This window comes from Mandrillus leucophaeus, unplaced genomic scaffold (assembly GCF_000951045.1).
Source record: "Mandrillus leucophaeus isolate KB7577 unplaced genomic scaffold, Mleu.le_1.0 Scaffold292, whole genome shotgun sequence".
In the NCBI taxonomy this organism is placed as follows: Eukaryota; Metazoa; Chordata; class Mammalia; order Primates; family Cercopithecidae; genus Mandrillus; species Mandrillus leucophaeus.
The window spans coordinates 2,874,477-2,882,281 of NW_012103054.1; the positions used below are offsets into that span (position 1 = coordinate 2,874,477).

Consider the following 7,805-nt stretch of genomic DNA (forward strand, 5'->3'; position numbering starts at 1 on the left):
CAACAACAATTTTAGGGTTATAAGTTGAAACCCGGTTCTGCTTTCAATCATGACGTATTTGTAACAGATGCATTTCAGTTATACTACTTTTCTTGCCTGCCCCTTCCCCAACATTCTAGAATGAAAATAAAATAAAATAAAATTACTCACTCTTTCAAGAAAGAGTGGGAAAACAAAATCAAAACGTCAACAGTGACAAAGTATTTTCAACTACTTTTCTGCTCATTGTCGTTCCATATTAAAGAACATCTGGAAAACATCTGCACATCCTCTGGCATTTAAGAACTGATGCAGCTGACCAAAGCCCATGTGGTTTCCTCTGGCTCCATTAACACAGAACACTTTTTCTGCAAAAATGGAAAATCTCCTTAGTCTTTCCATTTCATCATTTGAACCATCAAAATGAATGAATTCTCGGGCAAATTAAAATTCTTGATCAGAATTATTTACAGGTACTTTGTGAGCCTTCTACACAAACAACATCAGGTTTCCCAGGCACGCTACCCCACATAGAGAAAGCTCCTCTGCTCACTTCAAGATATACCTTTGTTTGCATTTGTTTTAGAAATGATGGCTGTAGATCTAGAGTCTCATGAAGATGAGATCGACTGACTGCATTGTACTACCGCGGTGGGGAAAGGTAAAGTATCTCTGTTGACATACCCAGAGGCGTGTTCTCTAACCCACTGTGACATTCAGAATGAGACATCTCTGTGACACTATTTTGGGGGACATGCAGTCAGATCTGTGTTCACCTGAGTCTGTGTAATAGTAGTGATCTTCTCAAAAAGATTTTACTCTGTGAAATCAAACACCTTTAGGTTAATAGTTTCTTTGTGGTATTCTTTCTAATCGTTTTTAAAGGTTTATTGAAGAGCACTACATGTAGACCTTCATCCTTCATGCCTTCCTTTGGTTTTCTATTTAGTCCTGAGACATGGTCCTGTTACTGATGGACCCTAGGTCCCTTGGCTGCACAGAGAGCTCAATTTTTATTGGGAGGGAGTCTCAAAATTGTAGGATACTGTAACCCAAGACTTAAAAACCGCTCCTGCAGGGCGGACTAGGGGAAAAGTGTGATAGCACCCTCTTGGCTTGTGCATATAAGTGTTTATATATCAACTGTCATTCTTCTTTTGGAATTCTAGAGTGACTTCCAGCTGCCTCGAAAAAATTTTAATTCATGATGTTAATGCTTCTTCCTAGCCAGCTATGTTAATCACCCTTAAGGTTCAATATCCTTCAATACTGGGTTTTAAGCAAAAAATTATCTTTGTCCTTTATTGTAATCTAAACATCATCAGTAATATTTTTCCTAAGTGTAAAATTTTGTTTCAAATCATTTCTCTGAATTTTTAAAAATGTTATATGCTATTTCCTACATGTAACCATTCCAGTTACATTCCTAGAAAAAAAAATTACTTGAAATATTTCTGGCCAATTATTTTTGTGGCCTAAATTGTATTACACTTAAATCTGCAGAGTAATTCATGTGTAAGTTTGTTTTCATTTGTGTGTATTTTGTTTTTGTATGTAGTCTTACTTCTGGATTGCAAGGTTCTCAAGTTGAGAGACACGCTGTCTCATTCCATAGCAATTACGATGAGAATGAGGATGGAGGAAAATAAGGATTTATCAATAACTCATTTCCTTTTTTATCAAGAATGTTAACAACTTAATTTCTTACTCTTAGAATACTTGCTATTACACTAGGTTGAGTTTATTTGCTTTTGAATCAACAATCAATAATTTAACCCACCAGAGACTGTTCAATCAACTCTTTTTTTTTTTTTTTGATTTAGACCTTTACCATATAACACTGCACCAAGTTTTGTTTCTGTTTTCTTAGGACTCTGGCATGAATACAGGTAAATCTTTTTATACTACATGGTAAGTTTTCCTATCCTCCCATGGGCGTGAAGGGGAAGCTCCCATGAGAATAAATGGAGATGTCTCCACAAGTTCTAGTACTATGTATTATGCTTCAGTTTTTAAGGAGATCTTATTACAAACTCTAAATACCGGGAACTTATGACTTATTTCTAAAGCCGTGACTTAATAAATTCATAAGACAACTCTCATTACTAGGCTGTATTCTATCTACCCAAAGTGAAATGAGAATTATATGGTGATGATTTGCAATTAAACAAAAAAAAGAAGAAGAAGAAGAGCTAGGTCATCTTCTAGGTCATGACATTTTCTATTTAAATTTGCTTTTGGTGTTTTAGACACGAAGTCCTTGTCCATGCCTATGTCCTGAATGGTATTGCCTAAGTTTTCTTCTAGGGTTTTTATGGTGTTAGGTCTAACATTTAAGTCTCTAATCCATCTTGAATTAATTTTTGTATAAGGTGTACAGATTTTTCCTGATGAATGTTTTTATTATTAAGCTCAGCTTAACAGTTTTAGAGAGCTACAAATATTACATGAGTTATATGGCAGCCTTAAACTATGCTCAATTAAAGTAAGTGTTGATTTGTACTTAGAAAAGAAAGAAACTGAGGACTTCAGAAAATTTTCAAGATTAAAATAAAACTGGCATGAATTAAAAATATGCAAAAAATCAGCTAAATGTATTGATCACATATAGAAATATGTTGTCACCTAATTCTTCAGTGACAATGGCAAATACCTGACTGCTGTGAGATATTAATGTTTTTGTAAGATACAGTTTGATGTTTGAATCATATCTAAGATTAATATGCAGTCTTGCCCAAAGTACACAATTTTTGTATTGCCACAACTTCTATATACCTTGTATGAGAAGAAGAGATACAAAGGAATCATTAAAGACCCGTTGTCCACAAAAAACCTAAATTATGTCAGATTTTTTCCTCTGTAAAAGTAAATGTTTAAATGATAAACTGTTAATGATGTTCACTACAAACAACACTTGCCTAGTATTTGTATATTTAGAAATATAAAATGCATGAAATCTCAATTCAAAGTTACAATTTAATCCAATTTCCATCTCTCACTTTGTATTATTTGGAACCCCAAGGTAGAGATTTAGGTGTGAAGAAGGAGTCCCCTTGGTTTCACAGTCCACACCTCTTCTCTCTCTTCTCTTTTTCAAGTCCTGTGAGCTAAGAGATTGAGGTGTTTGAAAAACTGAGACTCTTCCCATATCCAGCTGAATGACCTCAGTGGGTTGCAATATTCCGTTTCACTGAATGTAGTAGGGTTTTATTTGTTCATGCCAGGGACATTTTCTGATTGTTCTACCTTTATCTTACTTTCCAGCCACTCTCTCATCCTTCTTTTATTCAGGGTCAGTAAATGCTAGGTAGATCAGTAGTAGAAAGACGATAGCTTTTTCATGTAGTTTTAGATTTTTAACCTGAATGGTTGGTACTAGCTGGGATCGTCATGGAGCTACACTTGAAAGCTTTTGTCTATCAACTCATTGTCCTGGTGTTTGTAATATCATCCTCTAACCTTTCTCTCAGTTTCCCTTTGGTAATTACTCAGACTCAGCACTTATTGTCTGCAGGCACATCTGAAAATTTTACATGCAGACCACCTCCAATTATGGAACTCAATTTTCTTTTCTTAGAGACTCTCCTTGGGTGGTCCTAATCAAGAAGTCCGCCTCCTTAGGGTTTTTTCCCCTTTGTTTTTCTCTCTTTAGCAACACTTTTACAAGGGTCATGATGGCAACAATCTGCAAAATTTCTTTCAGATTTCCCTGCTCTGTTGTGCTAATTTGACACTTTCTCCCCTTTATAATAGACTACTGTGGTCCTGTTTTTCAATTAGAATTTTCTGATTAATTCTTCATGATTTAAAGCATCTTTATCTCTTCAAGGAATCAGATTCATTTAACCTAGAGTAACCTCAATTTTGTACACAACGTAAGTAATGCATTCCTTACTTCTACCTTTTAATACAGTCATGCTTAGATGATCTTTTTCCGGTAACCTTAGGGAAACTTTAAAGGAGGATTTAGGTAAAACATTGTAAGAGCAGAAAGCTAATTGGAATCTCAATAAAAAAAATTAATTGCCACATCCTACAACAATAAAGAGGTCAAGCAAATCTCAGCAATATATTTGCATTAGAAAAGATCAATAGAAGGTAATATAACAAATTAATTTAGAGAGAGAAAATTTGTTAACCCTTATATTACCATTGGGGTGGTGCTGCCAATAGAACTAAAATTAGTTTAGTTTTGTCTTTTTTTATAAAATTAATCTTATTTCTGCTTTGTACTGCTTGGTCAAATAGAGTTCCCTGTAATAGTATTAGGTATGCATTAAGGTATAAAAACATTTTATCTGAAACTTTTATGGAACCAGAAGCATGGAGTTCACAGGATGACTGTTGAAGCTACGTGTGTTTCTTGTTTTCTTATTTCAACATGTTAATTTTATAGACATGTATGATGTATTTTCAACCAGAGACCTGTCACACATTTCTTTCTCTTCCATCTATTGTTGGGCACAAATATTTGAAAGAATTCACACTCAAATAAACTAGGTTGTTTGTTTGTTTGCCAGGTTCATTCCACAGTAAAAGGAGAAAATGAATTGCATACATGCTGCTTAACAACTTTCTTCATATTCCTTTTCTGGATTCGATCAATATCTTCTCATGACATGTTTTTCCTTATCAATTTTTAATATTTTCTCTAATAATTTATACCAAAATTACTTCACAGTTCTTTTGATATTGTTCACTAGAATACTTATTTTTTTAAAAAAATAAATAACTCATTATGCTTTGAAATTTTTATATGTGGTAGTGGGGACATTTAATTGAATGTGTATATTTTTTAAGGCCAAATTCTGGTATTTTTCTGAAAAGAAAAAAGTTTCCATCGGCATTATCTAATTCGAGGGTTTAAATCAGCCTCCCCGAATGTTTTCTCCTCGTGGGCATCATGGTCTACATGAGGAGTCAGGAAACATCTATTAAGTGCCAGTGTACTAGTTTTCTTGTTGCTACTGTAACAAATTTCCACAAATTCAGTGTCTAAAAATAGCACAAGTTTAATCTCCTGAGGTCTTAATAAAGAAAATGTCTAAAATGAGCTGAACAGGGCTAAAAGCAATGTATCATCAGGGATGCTTCCTTCTGGAGACCCTGAAGGGAGAATCCATTTTTTTGCTTTTCTTTAACTTCTAGAAGACACTTGCATTTCTTGACTGATGATAACTGCAAACTCTTGCTTCCATCATCACATCTGCTATGGTCTCTTTTGTCCTGCTTCCCTCTTATAGGGACCCTTGTGATTACTTCACACCCACCAGGATCATATGTACTAGAGACTATGGCCCGAAAAGTTTAAATATAATTTAATTGCACCTTTTTCTCCCTGGAGTGTCTTTGTACCTTTAGCCATCTCATAGCCAGTTAAAGTGAGAGAAGAATTAAGGAATCACAGATATACATTTTTCAAATGCTTCTCTTTTTCTCTTAGTAGTCCTTTTTTTTTTTTTTTTTTTTTTATAGTTACTCTGGAGGCAAGAAAGATGACAAAGCACTTACTATATTCCTGAAATTGTGATTAAAGTTTTCAATATAGATTTTGCTTTTGTTTAGTTGAATATCATGTTAAAATCCTTATGCCAAACCAAATAGCCAAACCCACTTGTGCTCTTGAGAGTAGTTTTACAAAAGTCAATATATGTAATCAATTCTCAATATATTTTAGAACTAGGACTTCTGATATCATGAGCAAAGGGAAACAAGCAAACAAACACATTAAAAAAAACTCTCAGAATAAACTCTTTTTAAGACAGGTGAAATACAGAAGTAGGGAAAACTGAGATATATGTTAATTATGCTGCACTGTATTAGTTAATCCTCTGGGAGCTGGTTGCAGAACAGGCAGCTGTTAACTATTAATAGTTCAATTGATGAGGGCGCCTTTAAAACTTTTTCCTCTTAAGTGTTCAGAATTCAAAATTACTACTGCAGAGTTACAGAGAAAACACAACATTTTCTCTTTCCTTGATGATAAGAAATGTATTGCATTATTTTAGTGGCTGTCAACACAAATTAAAACATAAGTAGTATTAAATCTGCAAAATCATATTCTTAATTGGGATACTAGCTTACTTATTTAATTCTCATCTCTGAAAAACTTTAATTGAGATGTATAAAAATGTATCTGTGGTACACAGGGAAGTTAGCTCTTAATTGTGAAATGAAATATCTCATTGAGTTTCTCTCTCTTGTTAACAGACTTGATGACAAGTAGAGCACTTTATTAACTTCATGGATGTGTATGAGTAAAGCCAATAATTAAAACGTTCATTCATAGAACTGACTTATTCACATGCAGTTCTGGCTGTCAAGCTTAACATTTATTACATTGAGAACAGTGCATATGAGGATTGCAGTAGGGTTCACAGCATGATTCAAAAATTACCATGGATTATACAGTCATATTAAGAGGCTTTTGGATAAAATTGAGAGAGGAAGATTATTCTGGTGATATATTTTATAGCTTAATCATGTCTGAAGAGAAGTATAATCACATAATAATTTACCCCACAGCAGATATATTTTAGAAGTTATTATAGAGCAAGAGCAATGTATTTTCTGAAGTAATGGTATTTAAATGTGTTTTAATATTAGTATGTCTTTAGCATAGAGACTGAATAATTGTTCTATTGAAACGTACTGTTGTTGTACAAGTGTATATAAACAAAGAAAATTTTTCACAAATTACAGAAAAAGAGAGATGTGGTGTTTGTTAATATAATACATTTTAGAACTTTTAAGGCACCATGTTTGTAAAATATTATTTTTTTAAAAATCAGTGTTAGAAAACTTTGGGATTTGAGGTTCTACTTGATTTTTCAAAACAACCAGAATATTGTTGAATCATGCCTGATTAATCTAATTTTAGTTAATTCAATTTAGTTTTAGAATAGTTAGCACAAATCAAGAGATTAACACTATGAGGCAAATATTCTCATACTCATAAATTTGCTTTGAGATTCCATTCATAAAACAAGTTCAAATTGATGTTAGATACAAATAAGATACCTGAAGCATAATACTATGTATCATGCCATCAAATATATTAGCAAAACTAACAGAATTGAAGAGACATATAGTCCTGCTATCATCATTGGAGACACCAATACCCCATTCTCAATAATGGATAGTACATCCAGAGAGAAGATAAAGAAGAAAATAGGGGACTTAACCAAACAATGCAATAAATTAACTCGATCTAACACATATAAAAACACTCCACTGAACATCACCTGCATACACATAGGTCCTAGGTTGAGACATAGTACTATTTCATTATACTTGGGTGGTACTGTATAATTTACTAAAACATTTTGAGAGTCAGTTTTCTCACTTTCAAAGTGCAGACAACAATAATAGGCACTTCATAAGGTTACTTTTGAATTAAAGTAATGAACATGAAACACTTTGCTCTTGTTTGGTACATAGTAAGTGCTCCGCTATGATGACTTTCCCTCTTCCAATTTCTCTCATTTCACTGATTTGAACTCCACCAAGCTGCCGAAGTCTCTCTTTTGTGGGTTCTCAAAAAATGACAGTTGCACGAGTTTGCTGTACATGACTTCACAGTCCAAGTATTTACATCTTTGCTAATGAAATCTTTGGAAGAGAATCAGGTACAATTTGTCCTTTGTTACACAAAACACACCCCACAAAATTTTACCTGTATCTGAATTATTTCAGCCGTCTTTACGTTCTGTTGTAGGTGTCTCCGGTAGTAGGCTGCGTGCTAAGTGTTACATGGGTTAAACCTAAGTTTCTCAGAACTGCTCCTGAAAACGGTAGACATTGTATAAAATATGCATTAATGTTAT

At 33.7% G+C, this 7,805-nt stretch overlaps 1 pseudogene; it reads right to left on the reverse strand.

The window, feature by feature from the left end:
• Window positions 1-222: 222 nt before the first annotated feature.
• LOC105543911 overlaps window positions 223-7,805 on the reverse strand; it is a 14,740-nt pseudogene continuing 7,157 nt past the window's right edge.